Source organism: Scyliorhinus torazame, chromosome 10 (assembly GCF_047496885.1).
Source record: "Scyliorhinus torazame isolate Kashiwa2021f chromosome 10, sScyTor2.1, whole genome shotgun sequence".
Lineage (NCBI taxonomy): Eukaryota > Metazoa > Chordata > Chondrichthyes > Carcharhiniformes > Scyliorhinidae > Scyliorhinus > Scyliorhinus torazame.
Genome location: NC_092716.1, coordinates 51,184,587 through 51,199,109, shown reverse-complemented (window position 1 = coordinate 51,199,109; position 14,523 = coordinate 51,184,587).

Below are 14,523 nucleotides of genomic sequence, written 5' to 3'. Positions count from 1 at the left end.
CTCAGCAAGAAAAGTGAATATGATCCTGGGTCTCCCTGAAGGAGTGGAGGGGGCCGATGCCGGGGCATACGCGAGCACGATGCTCGGGGCGATGATGGGCGCAGAGGCCCCTTCGAGGTCGCTGGAGCTGGACGGGGCACACCGGGTGCTGGCGAGGAAACCCAAGGCAAAAGAGCCGCCAAGGGCGATGGTTATGAGATTTCACCGGTTCACGGACAGAGAGAGGGTCCTGAAATGGGCCAAGAAGGAGCGGAGCAGTAAGTGGGACAATGCAGAGATCCGAATGTACCCGGACTGGAGCACGGAGGTTGCAAAGCGAAGAGCGGGTTTCAACCGGGCCAAAGCGGTGTTGCACCGGAAAGGAGTGAAATTCGGAATGCTGCAGCCGGCGTGACTGTGGGTCACATACAAGGACCAACACTATTACTTTGAAACGCCTGAAGAGGCGTGGACCTTCATACAAACCGAAATGTTGGACTCTAACTGAGGGTTTGTGAGGGTGGGGGGGATGTTTGAGGTTTGATGTGTGATGGTTGTTGTATATAGGGGGTCAATCACGCGCAGGAAATGTTACATGGGCTGGGGGAGAGAGACAAGGCCGCGACAGGAGCTGCGGCAGAGGGGGCGGGGCGGGCTTTGGAAAGCGCGGGGTTTTTCCCGCGTGCGGGAAGAAAGGCGGGAAGGGGAACAAAGGAATGCATATGGTTTGGGAGACTCCCACACGGGGAGGTCAATGGGACGGCGGGGGAAGCCGGGGTCAGCAGGTGTCAGCTGACTTACGGGAGTGATATGGGGGGAGCAAAAAAGCTAGACAGGGGTCTAGCGAGGGGAGGGGGGGGGAAGGGGAGGAATGGAAGGGGGGGGGGGGGAAGGGTTGCTGCTGCACTGGCCGAAAGGGAATAGGACACAGAAGAGGTGGTCGGGACGGGGGTCCCCCATTTGGTGAGGGAGGCGCGGACACAGGACTGGCCCAGAAAAGGAGATGGCTAGTCGGGGGGGGGGGGGGGGGGGGGGGGGTGGGGTGAGAGCCCCTCCAATCCGGCTGATAACGTGGAATGTGAGGGGCCTGAATGGGCCGGTGAAGAGGGCTCGAGTGTTCGCGCACTTAAAGGGACTGAATGCAGACGTGGTCATGCTCCAAGAGACACACCTGAAGGTGGCGGACCAGGTCAGGTTAAGAAAGGGATGGGTAGGACAGGTATTCCACTGGGGACTGGACGCGAAGAATAGAGGGGTGGCAATATTGGTGGGAAAGCGGGTGTCATTTGAGGCCAAGACTATCGTAGTGTGTAATGGAGGGCGATATGTGATGGTGACCGGTAGGTTGCAAGGGACGTGGGTGGTGTTGGTAAACGTATACGCCCCGAACTGGGATGATGCAGGATTCATGAAGCGCATGTTGGGGCGCATTCCGGACCTGGAGAAAGGAGGCCTGATAATGGGAGGGGACTTCAATACAGTGTTGGATCCAGCACTGGACCGCTCCAAATCAAGGACTGGAAAGAGGCCGGCGGCGGCCAAGGTGCTTAGGGGGTTTATGGATCAGATGGGGGGAGTGGACCCATGGCGGTTTGCAAGGCCGCAGGCCAGGGAATTTTCTTTTTTCTCCCATGTGCACAAAGCCTACTCCCGGATAGATTTTATTGTTCTGGGCAGGGCGCTCATCCCGAGGGTGGAGGGGACGGAGTATTCGGCCATCGCCATTTCGGACCACGCCCCGCACTGGGTGGAACTGGAGCTGGGAGAGGAGAGGGACCAATGCCCGCTGTGGCGGCTGGATGTGGGACTGCTGGCAGATGAGGTGGTGTGTGGGAAGGCGAGGGGGTGTATCGAAAGGTACTTGGAGGCCAACGACAACGGGGGAGATGCGGGTGGGGTTGGTATGGGAGGCGGTGATCAGGGGAGAGCTAATCTCCATCAGGGCTCATAGGGAGAAGATAGAGGGCATGGAAAGGGAGAGGTTAGTGGGGGAGATTTTGAGAGTGGACAGGAGATACGCAGAGGCCCCGGAGGAAAGATTACTTGGGGAAAGACGACGGCTCCAGACGGAGTTTGACCTGTTGACCACAGGGAAGGCGGAGGCACAGTGGAGGAAGGCGCAGGGGGCAACCTACGAGTATGGGGAAAAGGCTAGTCGGATGCTGGCACACCAGCTCCGTAAGAGGATGGCAGCGAGGGAAATAGGGGGAATCAAAGATGGAAGGGGAGCCACGGTTCGGAGTGCGACAAAAATAAACAAGGTATTTAAGGCCTTCTATGAAGAGCTGTACAGATCCCAGCCCCCAGCGGGGGAATAGGGGATGAGACGATTCCTAGACCAACTGAGATTCCCGAGGGTGGAGGAGCAAGAGGTGGCTGGTTTGGGGGCACCAATTGGGTTGGAGGAGCTGAGCAAGGGTTTGGGGAGTATGCAGGCGGGGAAGGCCCCGGGACCGGACGGGTTCCCGGTGGAGTTCTACAGGAAGTACGTAGACCTGTTGGCCCCGCTACTAGTGAGGACCTTTAATAAGGCAAGAGAGGAGGGGACCCTGCCCCCGACAATGTCGGAAGCGACAATTTCTTTGATCCTAAAGCGGGACAAGGACCCACTGCAATGTGGATCGTACAGGCCGATCTCGCTCCTCAACGTGGATGCTAAGTTGCTGGCAAAAGTGCTGGCCACGAGGATCGAGGACTGTGTCCCAGGGGTGATTCACGAGGACCAGACAGGATTCGTAAAGAGCAGGCAATTAAACACTAATGAGCGGCGGCTCTTAAACGTGATAATGATGCCATCGGAGGAGGGAGAGGCAGTTATGGACGCGGAGAAGGCCTTTTACCGAGTAGAGTGGGAGTACCTCTGGGAGGTGCTGCGTAGGTTTGGGTTCAGGGAGGGTTTATCAGTTGGGTTAAGCTCCTTTACAGAACCCCGGTGGCGAGTGTAGTGACGAACCGGCGGAGGTCGGAGTACTTTCGGCTGTAACGAGGAACGAGGCAGGGGTGCCCCCTGGCCCCCCTGTTGTTTGCATTGGCGATCGAACCCTTGGCCATATCACTGAGGGAGTCTACTAAATGGAGGGGGGGTGGTCCGAGGGGGAGAAGAGCATCGGGTGTCGCTATATGCGGATGACCTGTTGCTGTACGTGGCGGATCCAATGGAGGGGATGGTGGAGGTCATGCAGACTCTAAGGGAGTTTGGGGAGTTTTCGGGCTATAAGCTCAATGTAGGGAAGAGTGAGCTCTTTGTATTACAGGCAGGGGACCAAGAAAGAGGGATAGGGGACCTACCGCTGAGGCGGGCGGAGGGGAGCTTTCGGTCTCTGGGGATCCAGATAGCCAGGAGTTGGGGGGCCCTACATAAACTGAATCTGACGAGGTTAATGGAGCAAATGGAGGAGGACTTCAAAAGATGGGACATGTTACCGCTCTCGCTGGCGGGTAGAGTGCAGTCGGTCAAAATGGTGGTCCTTCAGAGGTTTCTGTTTGTGTTTCAGTGCCTTCCCATCGTGATCACCAAGGCCTTTTTTAAGAGAGTAGATAGAAATATTATGGGGTTTGTGTGGGCGAATAGGACCCCGAGGGTAAGGAGAGGGTTCCTGGAACGCAGTAGGGACCGAGGAGGGTTGGCACTGCCAAACCTAGGGAGCTACTACTGGGCAGCAAATGTGGCGATGATCCGCAAGTGGGTGATGGAGGGAGAGGGGGCGGCATGGAAGAGGATGGAGATAGCGTCCTGTAAAGGAACGAGCCTGGGGGCGTTGGTGACGGCACCGCTGCCGCTCTCGCCGTCAAAATATACCACGAGCCCGGTGGTGACGGCAACGCTAAGGATCTGGGGCCAGTGGAGACGGCACAGGGGTGCAATGGGCGCCTCGGTGTGGTCCCCGATCAGGGGTAACCACCGGTTTGTCCCGGGGAAGATGGACGGGGGGTTCCATAGCTGGCATCGGGCGGGGATTAGAAGAATGGGGGACCTGTTCATTGACGGGACGTTTGCGAGCTTAGGGGCACTGGAGGAGAAGTTCGAGTTACCCCCGGGAAATGTCTTTAGATATATCCAGTTGAGGGCGTTTGTGAGGCGACAGGTGAGGGAATTCCCGTTGCTCCCGGCACAAGAAATTCAAGACAGGGTGATCTCGGGTGTATGGGTCGGGGAGGGCAAGGTGTCGACAATACACCAGGAGATGAAAGAAGAGGGGGAAGCGCTGGTAGAAGAGCTGAAAGGTAAATGGGAGGAGGAGCTGGGGGAGGAGATCGAGGAAGGTCTGTGGGCTGATGCCCTAGGTAGGGTTAATTCCTCCTCCTCGTGTGCCAGGTTCAGCCTGATACAATTTAAGGTGGTTCACAGAGCTCACTTGACGGGGGCGACGTTGAGTAGGTTCTTTGGGGTAGAGGACAGATGTGGAAGGTGCTCAGGGAGCCTGGCGAACCATGTCCATATGTTTTGGTCATGCCCGGCACTGGAGGGGTTCTGGAGAGGAGTGGCGGGAGCAATATCTCAGGTGGTGAAAGTCCGGGTCAAGCCAAGCTGGGGGCTAGCAATATTTGGAGCAGTGGATGAGCCGGGAGTGCAGGAGGCGAAAGTGGCCGGCATTCTGGCCTTTGCGTCCCTAGTAGCCCGGCGAAGGATCTTGCTAATGTGGAAGAAGGTGAAGCCCCCCAGCGTGGAGGCCTGGATAAACGACATGGCTGGGTTCATAAAGCTGGAGAGGATTAAGTTTGCCTTGAGAGGGTCTGCGCAGGGGTTCTACAGGCGGTGGCAACCGTTCCTAGACTATCTCGCGGAACGTTAGAGGAAGGTCGGTCAGCAGCAGCAGCAACCGGGGGGGGGGGAAGAGGAGAGAAGATTGCAGATGTCATTAACAAGTGAAAGGTCTATGTAATCTATCAATCAAGATGATTGATGCAGGTAGGGCAGTAGATGTTGTCTATATGGACTTCAGTAAGGCCTTTGACAAGGTCCCTCATGGTAGACTAGTACAAAAGGTGAAGTCACACGGGATCAGGGGTGAACTGGCAAGGTGGATACAGAACTGGCTAGGCCATAGAAGGCAGAGGGTAGCAATGGAGGGATGCTTTTCTAATTGGAGGGCTGTGACCAGTGGTGTTCCACAGGGATCAGTGCTGGGACCTTTGCTCTTTGTAGTATATATAAATGATTTGGAGGAAAATGTAACTGGTCTGATTAGTAAGTTTGCAGACGACACAAAGGTTGGTGGAATTGCGGATAGCGATGAGGACTGTCTGAGGATACAGCAGGATTTAGATTGTCTGGAGACTTGGGCGGAGAGATGGCAGATGGAGTTTAACCTGGACAAATGTGAGGTAATGCATTTTGGAAGGGCTAATGCAGGTAGGGAATATACAGTGAATGGTAGAACCCTCAAGAGTATTGAAAGTCAAAGAGATCTAGGAGTACAGGTCCACAGGTCATTGAAAGGGGCAACACAGGTGGAGAAGGTAGTCAAGAAGGCATACGGCATGCTTGCCTTCATTGGCCGGGGCATTGAGTATAAGAATTGGCAAGTCATGTTGCAGCTGTATAGAACCTTAGTTAGGCCACACTTGGAGTATAGTGTTCAATTCTGGTCGCCACACTACCAGAAGGATGTGGAGGCTTTAGAGAGGGTGCAGAAGAGATTTACCAGAATGTTGCCTGGAATGGAGGGCATAAGCTATGAGGAGCGATTGAATAAACTCGGTTTGTTCTCACTGGAACGAAGGAGGTTGAGGGGCGACCTGATAGAGGTCTACAAAATTATGAGGGGCATAGACAGAGTGGATAGTCAGAGGCTTTTCCCCAGGGTAGAGGGGTCAATTACTAGGGGGCATAGGTTTAAGGTGAGAGGGGCAAGGTTTAGAGTAGATGTACGAGGCAAGTTTTTTACGCAGAGGGTAGTGGGTGCCTGGAACTCACTACCGGAGGAGGTAGTGGAAGCAGGGACGATAGGGACATTTAAGGGGCATCTTGACAAATATATGAATAGGATGGGAATAGAAGGATACGGACCCAGGAAGTGTGGAAGATTGTAATTTAGTCGGGCAGTATGGTCGGCACGGGCTTGGAGGGCCGAAGGGCCTGTTCCTGTGCTGTACATTTCTTTGTTCTTTCTCTTTTGTAATTTTTAAAAATGTACCTTTTAAAAACTTACTGAAACAAAACATTAATTGGTCTCATAAGGATTTCTCCTGGTGACGGAAGGGCATTAAGGAAATACTGATGTCACAATTCAGCCATTTTTCTTCAAGAGAACGGAAGCAAAATGGGAGAGAATTCTGCGAAATTCCCAAGTTTATGGTGGGTGAGGAGGAAGGGCGAGAGAAAGCCGCTGGCTAAACGGAGGATATTTTGTGAAACAAACACGAGGCAGACATGAGATGGGAACTATTTGAACATTTCTGTAGATGAACATGATTTTAGACACTCTCAATGGCCTTTGGGATGTCCAAGGTTGTCAACTGTGATTAAGTGTATCCCATGGTCCAGCCATTAATCAGCCAACACGTCCATCCTTATAATATACTGCTTCCTGTGCCAATTGGAAAGCTCATGACCTGATTGGATGATGCTTGACTGACAGCTAAACAGCTTTTCTCCCACGATATTCAACACTTTCAAATCTGGTAAAGCACTGCAGAGATTGTATGAAAGACACATGGTCAAAGAAAATGGCAAAAAATATTTTTTAATGTCCTGGTGATTTTTCTCCCGAGCTGCACTCGGCAGTGTCCTGGTGATTGATTTTTAATTCCTGGAGGCTCGAGGCCAATCTTAGAGGGTTCACAATCCGAGAATGACACATGATTCAATGTGATTGACTACCGACGTGGAAAGTAATAACACAAGAATATGTCACAAGAATACAAGCGCAATGGTCTTTCAACAACCACACTACCGAGGTTTGGACGGCCAAGAGCGAAGGAGTTTTCTTTTTTCCCCCACATACACAAAGTGTACTCCTGGATTGACTTTTTCGTTTTGGATAGGACTTTACTTGCGGGGGTGGTAAACGGCAAGTGCTCGGCGATTGTTGTGTCGGACCATGCCCCACATTGGGTGGATTTACGGGTGAGCAAGGAGGGGGGGGCCAGCGCCCGCACTGGAGATTAGATGTAGGACTGTTAGCAGATGAGGAGGTATGTGGGCGGGTGAGGGAGGCCATCCAGAACTACGTGGAGATGAATGGCACAGGGGAGGTTTTGGCAGCAACAGTATGGGAGGCGTTGAAGGCAGTAGTTAGGGGAAGTTTATTTTGATACGGGCTAATAGGGAGAAGGTGTAGCGGGCGGAAATGGACAGGCTGGTTAGGGAGATTCTCCAGGTGGACTGGAGGTAGTCGGAGGCTGGGCTGTTGAAGGAGCGGCAGAAGCTACAGACGGAGTTTGGTTTGTTACCTACAGGGAAGGCGGTGGGGCAGTTGAGGAAGGCGAGAGGGGAGGTGTATGAGTATGGGGAGAAGGCCAGCAGAATGTTAGCACACCAACTCAGGAAATGGGAGGCAGCAAGGGAGAGAGGAAAAGTGAAGGCTAGAGGGGGGGGTACACGATCTTGGACTCAGTGGGGTGAATGGGCTGTTCAAGGAATTTGAGAGTAGGATGTATGAGTCGGAGCCCCCAGCTGGATGAGGCGGTGTTTGGGGGGTCTGGAGTTTCCGAGGGTGGAGGGAGGGTTGATGGAGCCCCGATCGGGCTCTTTGAAGTCGTGGAGGGATTGGAGGCCATGCAGTCCCATGGCCCCGGGGTTGGATGGATACTCAGTGGAATTCTATAAGACATTTTCTGGGGTACTGGGGCCTCTGCTGGTCAGGGCATTTAATGAGGCTAGGGAGCGAGGTGTCCCTCCCCTAAAAATATCACAGGCTTCAATCTCCCTGATTTTGAAATGGGAGAAGGACCCAGAACAATGTGGGTCATACAGACCAATCTCCCTACTGAATGTCAATGCCAAATTGCTGGCCAAGATTTTGGCCTTGAGAATAGAGGATTGTGTCCCAGGGGTGAAGACACAGACGGGATTTTTAAAAGGAAGGCAGTTAACGGCCAACGTTAGAAGGCTCTTGAATGTTATCATGATGCCCTCAGAGGGTAGGGAGGGGGACGTAGTGGTCGCTATAAACACGGAAAAGGCCTTCGACCAAGTAGAGTGGAATTATTTGTCGGAGGTCTTGGGGTGGTTTGGGTTTGGGCAGGGCTTTGTAGACCGGATCCAGTTGCTGTACCAGGCACCAGTGGCATGTGTGCAGACGAACCGAGTGAGCTCGGAGTATTTTAGATTATACCGGGAGACAATGCAGGGGTGTCCACTCTCTCCATTGCAGTTTGCCTTGGCTGTAGAGCCGTTGGCTTTAGCGCTGAGAGCATCAAAGGACTGGAAGGGGTTAGTCCGGGGGGGGGGGGGGGGAGCACAGGGTCTTGTTATATGTGGACGACCTACTCCTGTATATTTCTGACCCGTTAGGGGGGATGGGAGAGATTATGCGCATCCTAGGGGTATTTGGCTGGTTCTCGGGGTATAAATTGAATATGGGTAAAAGTGAGGTTTTTGTGATCCAGGTGAGGGGGCAGGAGAGGAGGCTGGGGGTGTTGCCATTTAAAGTGGTGGGAAGGCATTTTCAATACTTGGGAATTCAGGTGGCACGGGGATGGGAGCAGTTACACAAATTAAATGTGGCCCGGTTGATTGAGCAAATGAAGGAGGACTTTCGGAGGTGGGACATGCTCCCGTTGTCATTGGCGGGGAGGGTACAGGCCGTAACGATGACGGTTCTCCTGAGATTTTTGTTTATTTTCCAGTGTCTCCCTGTTTTATTCCAAAAGCTTTTTTTAAGCAGGTCAATGCGGCGATCTCTGGGTTTGTGTGGGCGGGTATAACCCCGCGAGTAAGGAAGGTGCTGTTGGAGCAGATCTGTGGAGGGAGGGGAGTGAGGGAGGGGAGTGAGGTGGGGGTGGGGGGGTTGGGGGGGGGGGGGGGGGTGGTCTGGCCGTACCAAACTTTAGGAATTACTACTGGGTGTAAATATAGCAGCTCGGAGGGTCTGGGGGCAGTGGCGGAAGTATATGGGAGTGGAGGGAGCATCGGTGTGGGCTCCAATTTGTGGTAATCACTGGTTTGTGCCGGGGAGGCTGGATGGAGGGTTTTGGAGGTGGCAGAGAGCAGGGATTGAGAAGCTGGGGGATCTATTTATTAATGGGAGCTTTCCGTGTTTGGAGGATTTGGAGGAGGAGTTTGAATTGCCGGGAGAGAATGGGTTTCGATATCTGCAGGTGAGGGACTTTGTGCGAAGGCAGGTTTCGGCCTTTCCGCCTCTACCGCCCCAGGGGATACAGGACAAGGTAGTGTCAAAAACGGGAGTGGGGGAGGGGAGGTCTCAGAAATTTATAAAGAGCTCATGGAGTGGGAAGGAATGCAGATAGGGGAGGTAAAGCGCAAGTGGGAAGAGGAATTGGGTAAGGAGCTGGAGGTGGGTCTGTGGGAGGATGCCTTGAGTAGAGTCAACACGTCCTCATCATGTGCCAGGCTCAGCCTGATACAATTTAAAGTGGTCCACCGTGCACATGTAATGGTGGCCTGGATAAGCAGGTTCTTTGAAGGGGTGGAGGACAGGTGTGGATGGTGTGCGGGAGGGAGGGCCCGTAAATCATCTCCACATGTTTTGGGCATGTCTGAAGCTTAGGGGATTCTGGCAGGGTTTGCCGATGTCATGCCCACGGTATTAAAGACAAGGGTGGCCCCGAGTCCTGAGGTGGCAATTTTTGGAGTGTCGGAAGACCCGGGAGCCCAGGGGGCGAGAGAGAGGTTGACGTTTTGTACTTTGCCTCCTTGGTAGCCTAGAGACGGATCCTATTGGCGTGGAGGGACTCGGAGCCCCCGAAATCGGGGCGATGGGTTAGCGACATGGCTGGATTTCCCAGGCTTGAGAAAATTAAGTTCGCCCTAAGAAGATCCACATTAGGGTTCGTCCGGATGTGGCAGCCGTTTAGCGACTTCTTTGGGGAAAATTAAATTGTTAACAGATATAATAAGGGCGGGTGGGTTAGGGAATGAGGGGGGTAGGGGGAGATAGTTTAGTTTAGTTTAGGCGAGACCAGCGAGAGGAGGGACTGGGGAACTGTGTGTGTAAGCAATGTTGGCTGGGTATGATTGTTGGCTTGGGGGGGGGGGGGGGGTTATTTACTGAGTTGTTTACATTTGTAATTACTGTTATAAAATCTAAATGCCTTAATAAAATGTTGTTTAAAAAAACATGAATATTTGAGGGTTAATCGAAAATTCTTTAATTTTCGACAGTTTCAATGTAAAGTCAGTCAGGTCTGATGAGATTATAGAGCAGCAAGAATCTCTTTGTACTTGTGCAGACTTTCTCTCAACTGTCAGTGACAGGGCTGATTAAATGGGTTTTAGGACAAGTGACCCATATTCTTTAGATTTTTAAAGCTGGATTATTCTGCCATATGTTGAGTTTAATCTTATACTTGCAACTGTCAAAATTCAGCATTTTGTACTTTTATTTCATACTTTTTATTTTGTACATTTATTTCAAATTCAGATCATTCATGTTAAAATAAAGTGACAAAATCATATTTGTCAATATACATAAATTTTATTTAAATACATCCAGATTCAGTCAAAAGTTGACCTCCATTTGGTTATTCACCTGTTTTTTTGATGTAAATGGGTGGATTGCAGTTATACTTTACTGCCACCTGCTGTTACGTTGCCAACAACCAAAATAATAACAATGAGAAACTTTGATGCTTGGTCATCGGGCTTCATAAACGTTTTAGGCTTTACAATGTGAATGGATTCAAAATACATCAAATACACGGCTGCGTTTATGAAAAGTGGGTCTCATTGACCCGTCAGCTTTAATTGGATAGTGTACAGGTGAATAAGATACTGCTTTCTAATAGGTTAAAAATAAAGTATGGGTAGGTGTTAGGAAAATAAAGATAGATTTTAAGGGATTTGTATTGTTAAACATTAGAAATAAGGTATAGTTTTAAGTGTGTTTAATTGAATGTTTTTGTGCCTGGAAGGGTAAAACCTATAGTTACAGATTCAAGCTGGACAAAGGTGTTTGTTTATGTGACGTCATTGACTGGCACATCATAGAATCATAGAACTTACAGTGCAGAAGGAGGCCATTCGGCCCATCGAGTCTGCACCGGCTCTTGGAAAGAGCACCCTACCCAAGGTCAACACCTCAACCCTATCCCCGTAACCCAGTAACCCCACCCAACACTAAGGGCAATTTTGGACACTGAGTGCAATTTATCATGGCCAATCCACCTAACCTGCACATCTTTGGACTGTGGGAGGAAACCGGAGCACCCGGAGGAAACCCACGCACACACGGGGAGGATGTGCAGACTCCGCACAGACAGTGACCCAAGCCGGAATCGAACCTGGGATCCTGGAGCTGTGATGGATGATGAGTAGATAGTCCCACATTGACATCGCCGCCTTGAGCGAGACATGACTGGCAGGAGAAGGCCAGCTTAAAAAAAAGGTGGTGGATACACCCTCCTCTGGAAAGGCAAACCAGAAGAATGTTGTCTCTACGGGGTTGGCTTCGCCATAAAAAACAAATTGGTTGGACGTCGCAACGAACACCACTGCGGGGTGAGCGAACGTCTCATGACCCTATGGATCACCCTGCCCCAGAAGCAGCACATCACAACTGTCAGTGCCGACTACGCCCCAACCCTAGATGCACTGGACAGGACAAAAGAGGCATTCTACTTCAGCCTTGACCAATCGCTGTCCTGCATCCCAAAGGTAGACCAGCTGGTTCTCCTTGGCGACTTCAATGCTAATGTCAGCAGGGATGCATTTATAAAGCATTTTTCAAGTCCCAAACCAAACAAACAGCCAATAAATAAACTTTGAAGTGGCGGGAATGTTGTCTTGCAAACAAATGCAGAAACCAATGTGGGCATTGCAGTGCCCACAATAGTAATAAGGATAACCAGGTCTGTTTCTGTGGTGTTAGCTGAGAACCAATATTCATTCACTAAAATCTTGCCACTTTGCAAAATGCACTACAACTTATTCTATAACTATCCAAATATCAGTAGGCAGACAAGGCTTTACTTTAATACTTTAATGAAGCAGAACGGCAGAGGAAGGAGAGGGATGCAAATTCCACTCCCCTGCGCAACAACATACCCCCACTGTGGAAGAACTTGTGGATCCAGAATTGGGCTCCTCAGTTATCTGAAGACTCATCAAGCCTGATGGACATCATTCTCTATTTCGAAGGACCACCGCCGACTTTAGTGTGTAATTTGAAAGACATCCCATGCAAAATCTGCAGAACTACCTCAACAGCGCACTTGGGTATCAGCCTGAATTATGTACTGAATACTGGTTGAGGACCTTGAATTTATGGGAATATATTATATTGACATTAGGTCAGATTGCTCCTACACAAGAAAGAATTTGGATGCTTTGCACTCTCACCCACAGTTCTCCCAGTTAGGATTTGTAGGACAATATCATTTTCTTTATGAAAGTGATCCAATATTCTATTAAAATGTGCTTGATACAGAACAGCAAAATTAAAAAGAAAGTTCATTTCACTCCACACAAGGGTGACATTATTTTTATTTCTGAACTTGCAACAAATTGCAATGAAAATGCAACATACAATAAATGCTAACACGCCAGTAATTTTCAAACTGCTCTGCAAAGAAACCCTTTGCCAAATAGTGAGTCCACCTTAACTTCCCAGAAATACCATGCTAAGTAAACAACATAAAATTATGCATAGAAATCTGATGGCCTTGCAAATCATAGAATTTACAGTGTAGAAGGTGGCCATTCGGCCCATTGAGTCTGCACCGGCCCTTGGAAAGAGCATCCCACCAAAGGCCACACCTCCATCCTACCCCGTAACCGAGTACCCCCACCTAACCTTTTGGACATTAAGGGGCAATATATCATGGCCAATCCACCTAACCAGCACATCTTTGGACTGTGGGAGGAAACCGGAGCACCCGGAGGAAACCCACGCAGACACGGGGAGGATGTGCAGACTCCGCACAGACAGTGACCCAAGCCGGGAATCGAACCTGGGACCCTGGAGCTGTGGAGCACAGAGCTAACCACTGTGGAGAGATCTCCATTTGAAAACAGAAATCCATAAGAATGCAGAAAACAAAATAATGTCTGTGCCTATTTTTTAAAATAAAGCCTGCACATTACTTCTTGTGGTCTTTTATGAATTTTCAGAATAGTTGTTTTGATGTATTTGTTGTGATTAGGCAATGGACAGTGCAAGTTGAGAAAATGGGGTACCCTGTTTTTAAATTTTTGATCTAGAATGTCCTTTTGTTCTCCTTTCTCCTCTTTCATCATTTTAATATACTTGGTTCAGACTAGTTGTCATTCACTATTTCTATGTAAACTATTTTCCTTTTTCATTAACATTTATTTTCTTCTGATGTGTTACTTCTTAAAACACCAGGTTAAAGTCCAACAGGTTTGTTTCGATGTCACTAGCTTTCAGAGCGCTGCTCCTTCCTCAGCGCTCCGAAAGCTCGTGACATCGAAACAAACCTGTTGGACTTTAACCTGGTGTTGTAAGACTTCTTACTATGCCCACCCCAGTCCAACGCCGGCATCTCCACATCATTACTTCTTAAAAACATTAATTGAGGGGCAGCACGGTGGCGCAGTGGGTTAGCCCTGTTGCCTCACGGCGCCGAGATCCCAGGTTCGATCCCGGCTCTGGGTCACTGTCCGTGTGGAGTTTGCACATTCTCCCCGTGTTTGCGTGGGTTTCGCCCCCACAACCCAAAGATGTGCAGGCTAGGTGGATTGGCCACGCTAAATTGCCCCTTAATTGGAAAAAATGAATTGGGTACTCGAAATTTATTTTTAAAAACATTAATTGAATTGCATTATAACTTAATTTTCCAGAATACTCCCTTTAAATTGATTGATTTGAATGCACCAAATCAAATAACCAATAGAAAAGTAAATATTCCAACCAAATTAGTGTTACTTCAGTTTATGTGTACATGCATGTTGTCATTTTCTTGCAATAGTAAAAGACAAATTTGTTGCATCCATTTGGAATGGGCAATGTAAAGTGGTCGACACAATCTGAGTCTTTAAACAAATATTTTGCCTTTCAACTTTGATGAAGGCAAACTAATTTGCCTTAGTTTCAATTCAAAATTGTAGAACATAAGGCTGCATAGGTCATTTCTGAATGGCTGGAGAGTGGAGGGGACTCCATCAGCTATATTGCTGGATATGAAAACAGACCCTGACTTCGACAAATACAGGGGGCGATTCTCCCAAATGGAGCCCAAGTGTTCGCGCCGTTGCGTTTCACGACGGCGCGAAACGAGCACGTGGACGACTGATTGGGGGCCAGCACGGCGCTGGAGCAGTTCACGCCGCTCCAGCCTCCCTTCCCAGCGCCAAATGGGCGCCGCACCAACCTGCACATGCGCGGGGGACGTCTTCCACCCGCCGGCCCCGACTCAACATGGCATCGGTGTTCAGGGGCCGGCCGCGCAGGAAAGTAGGCC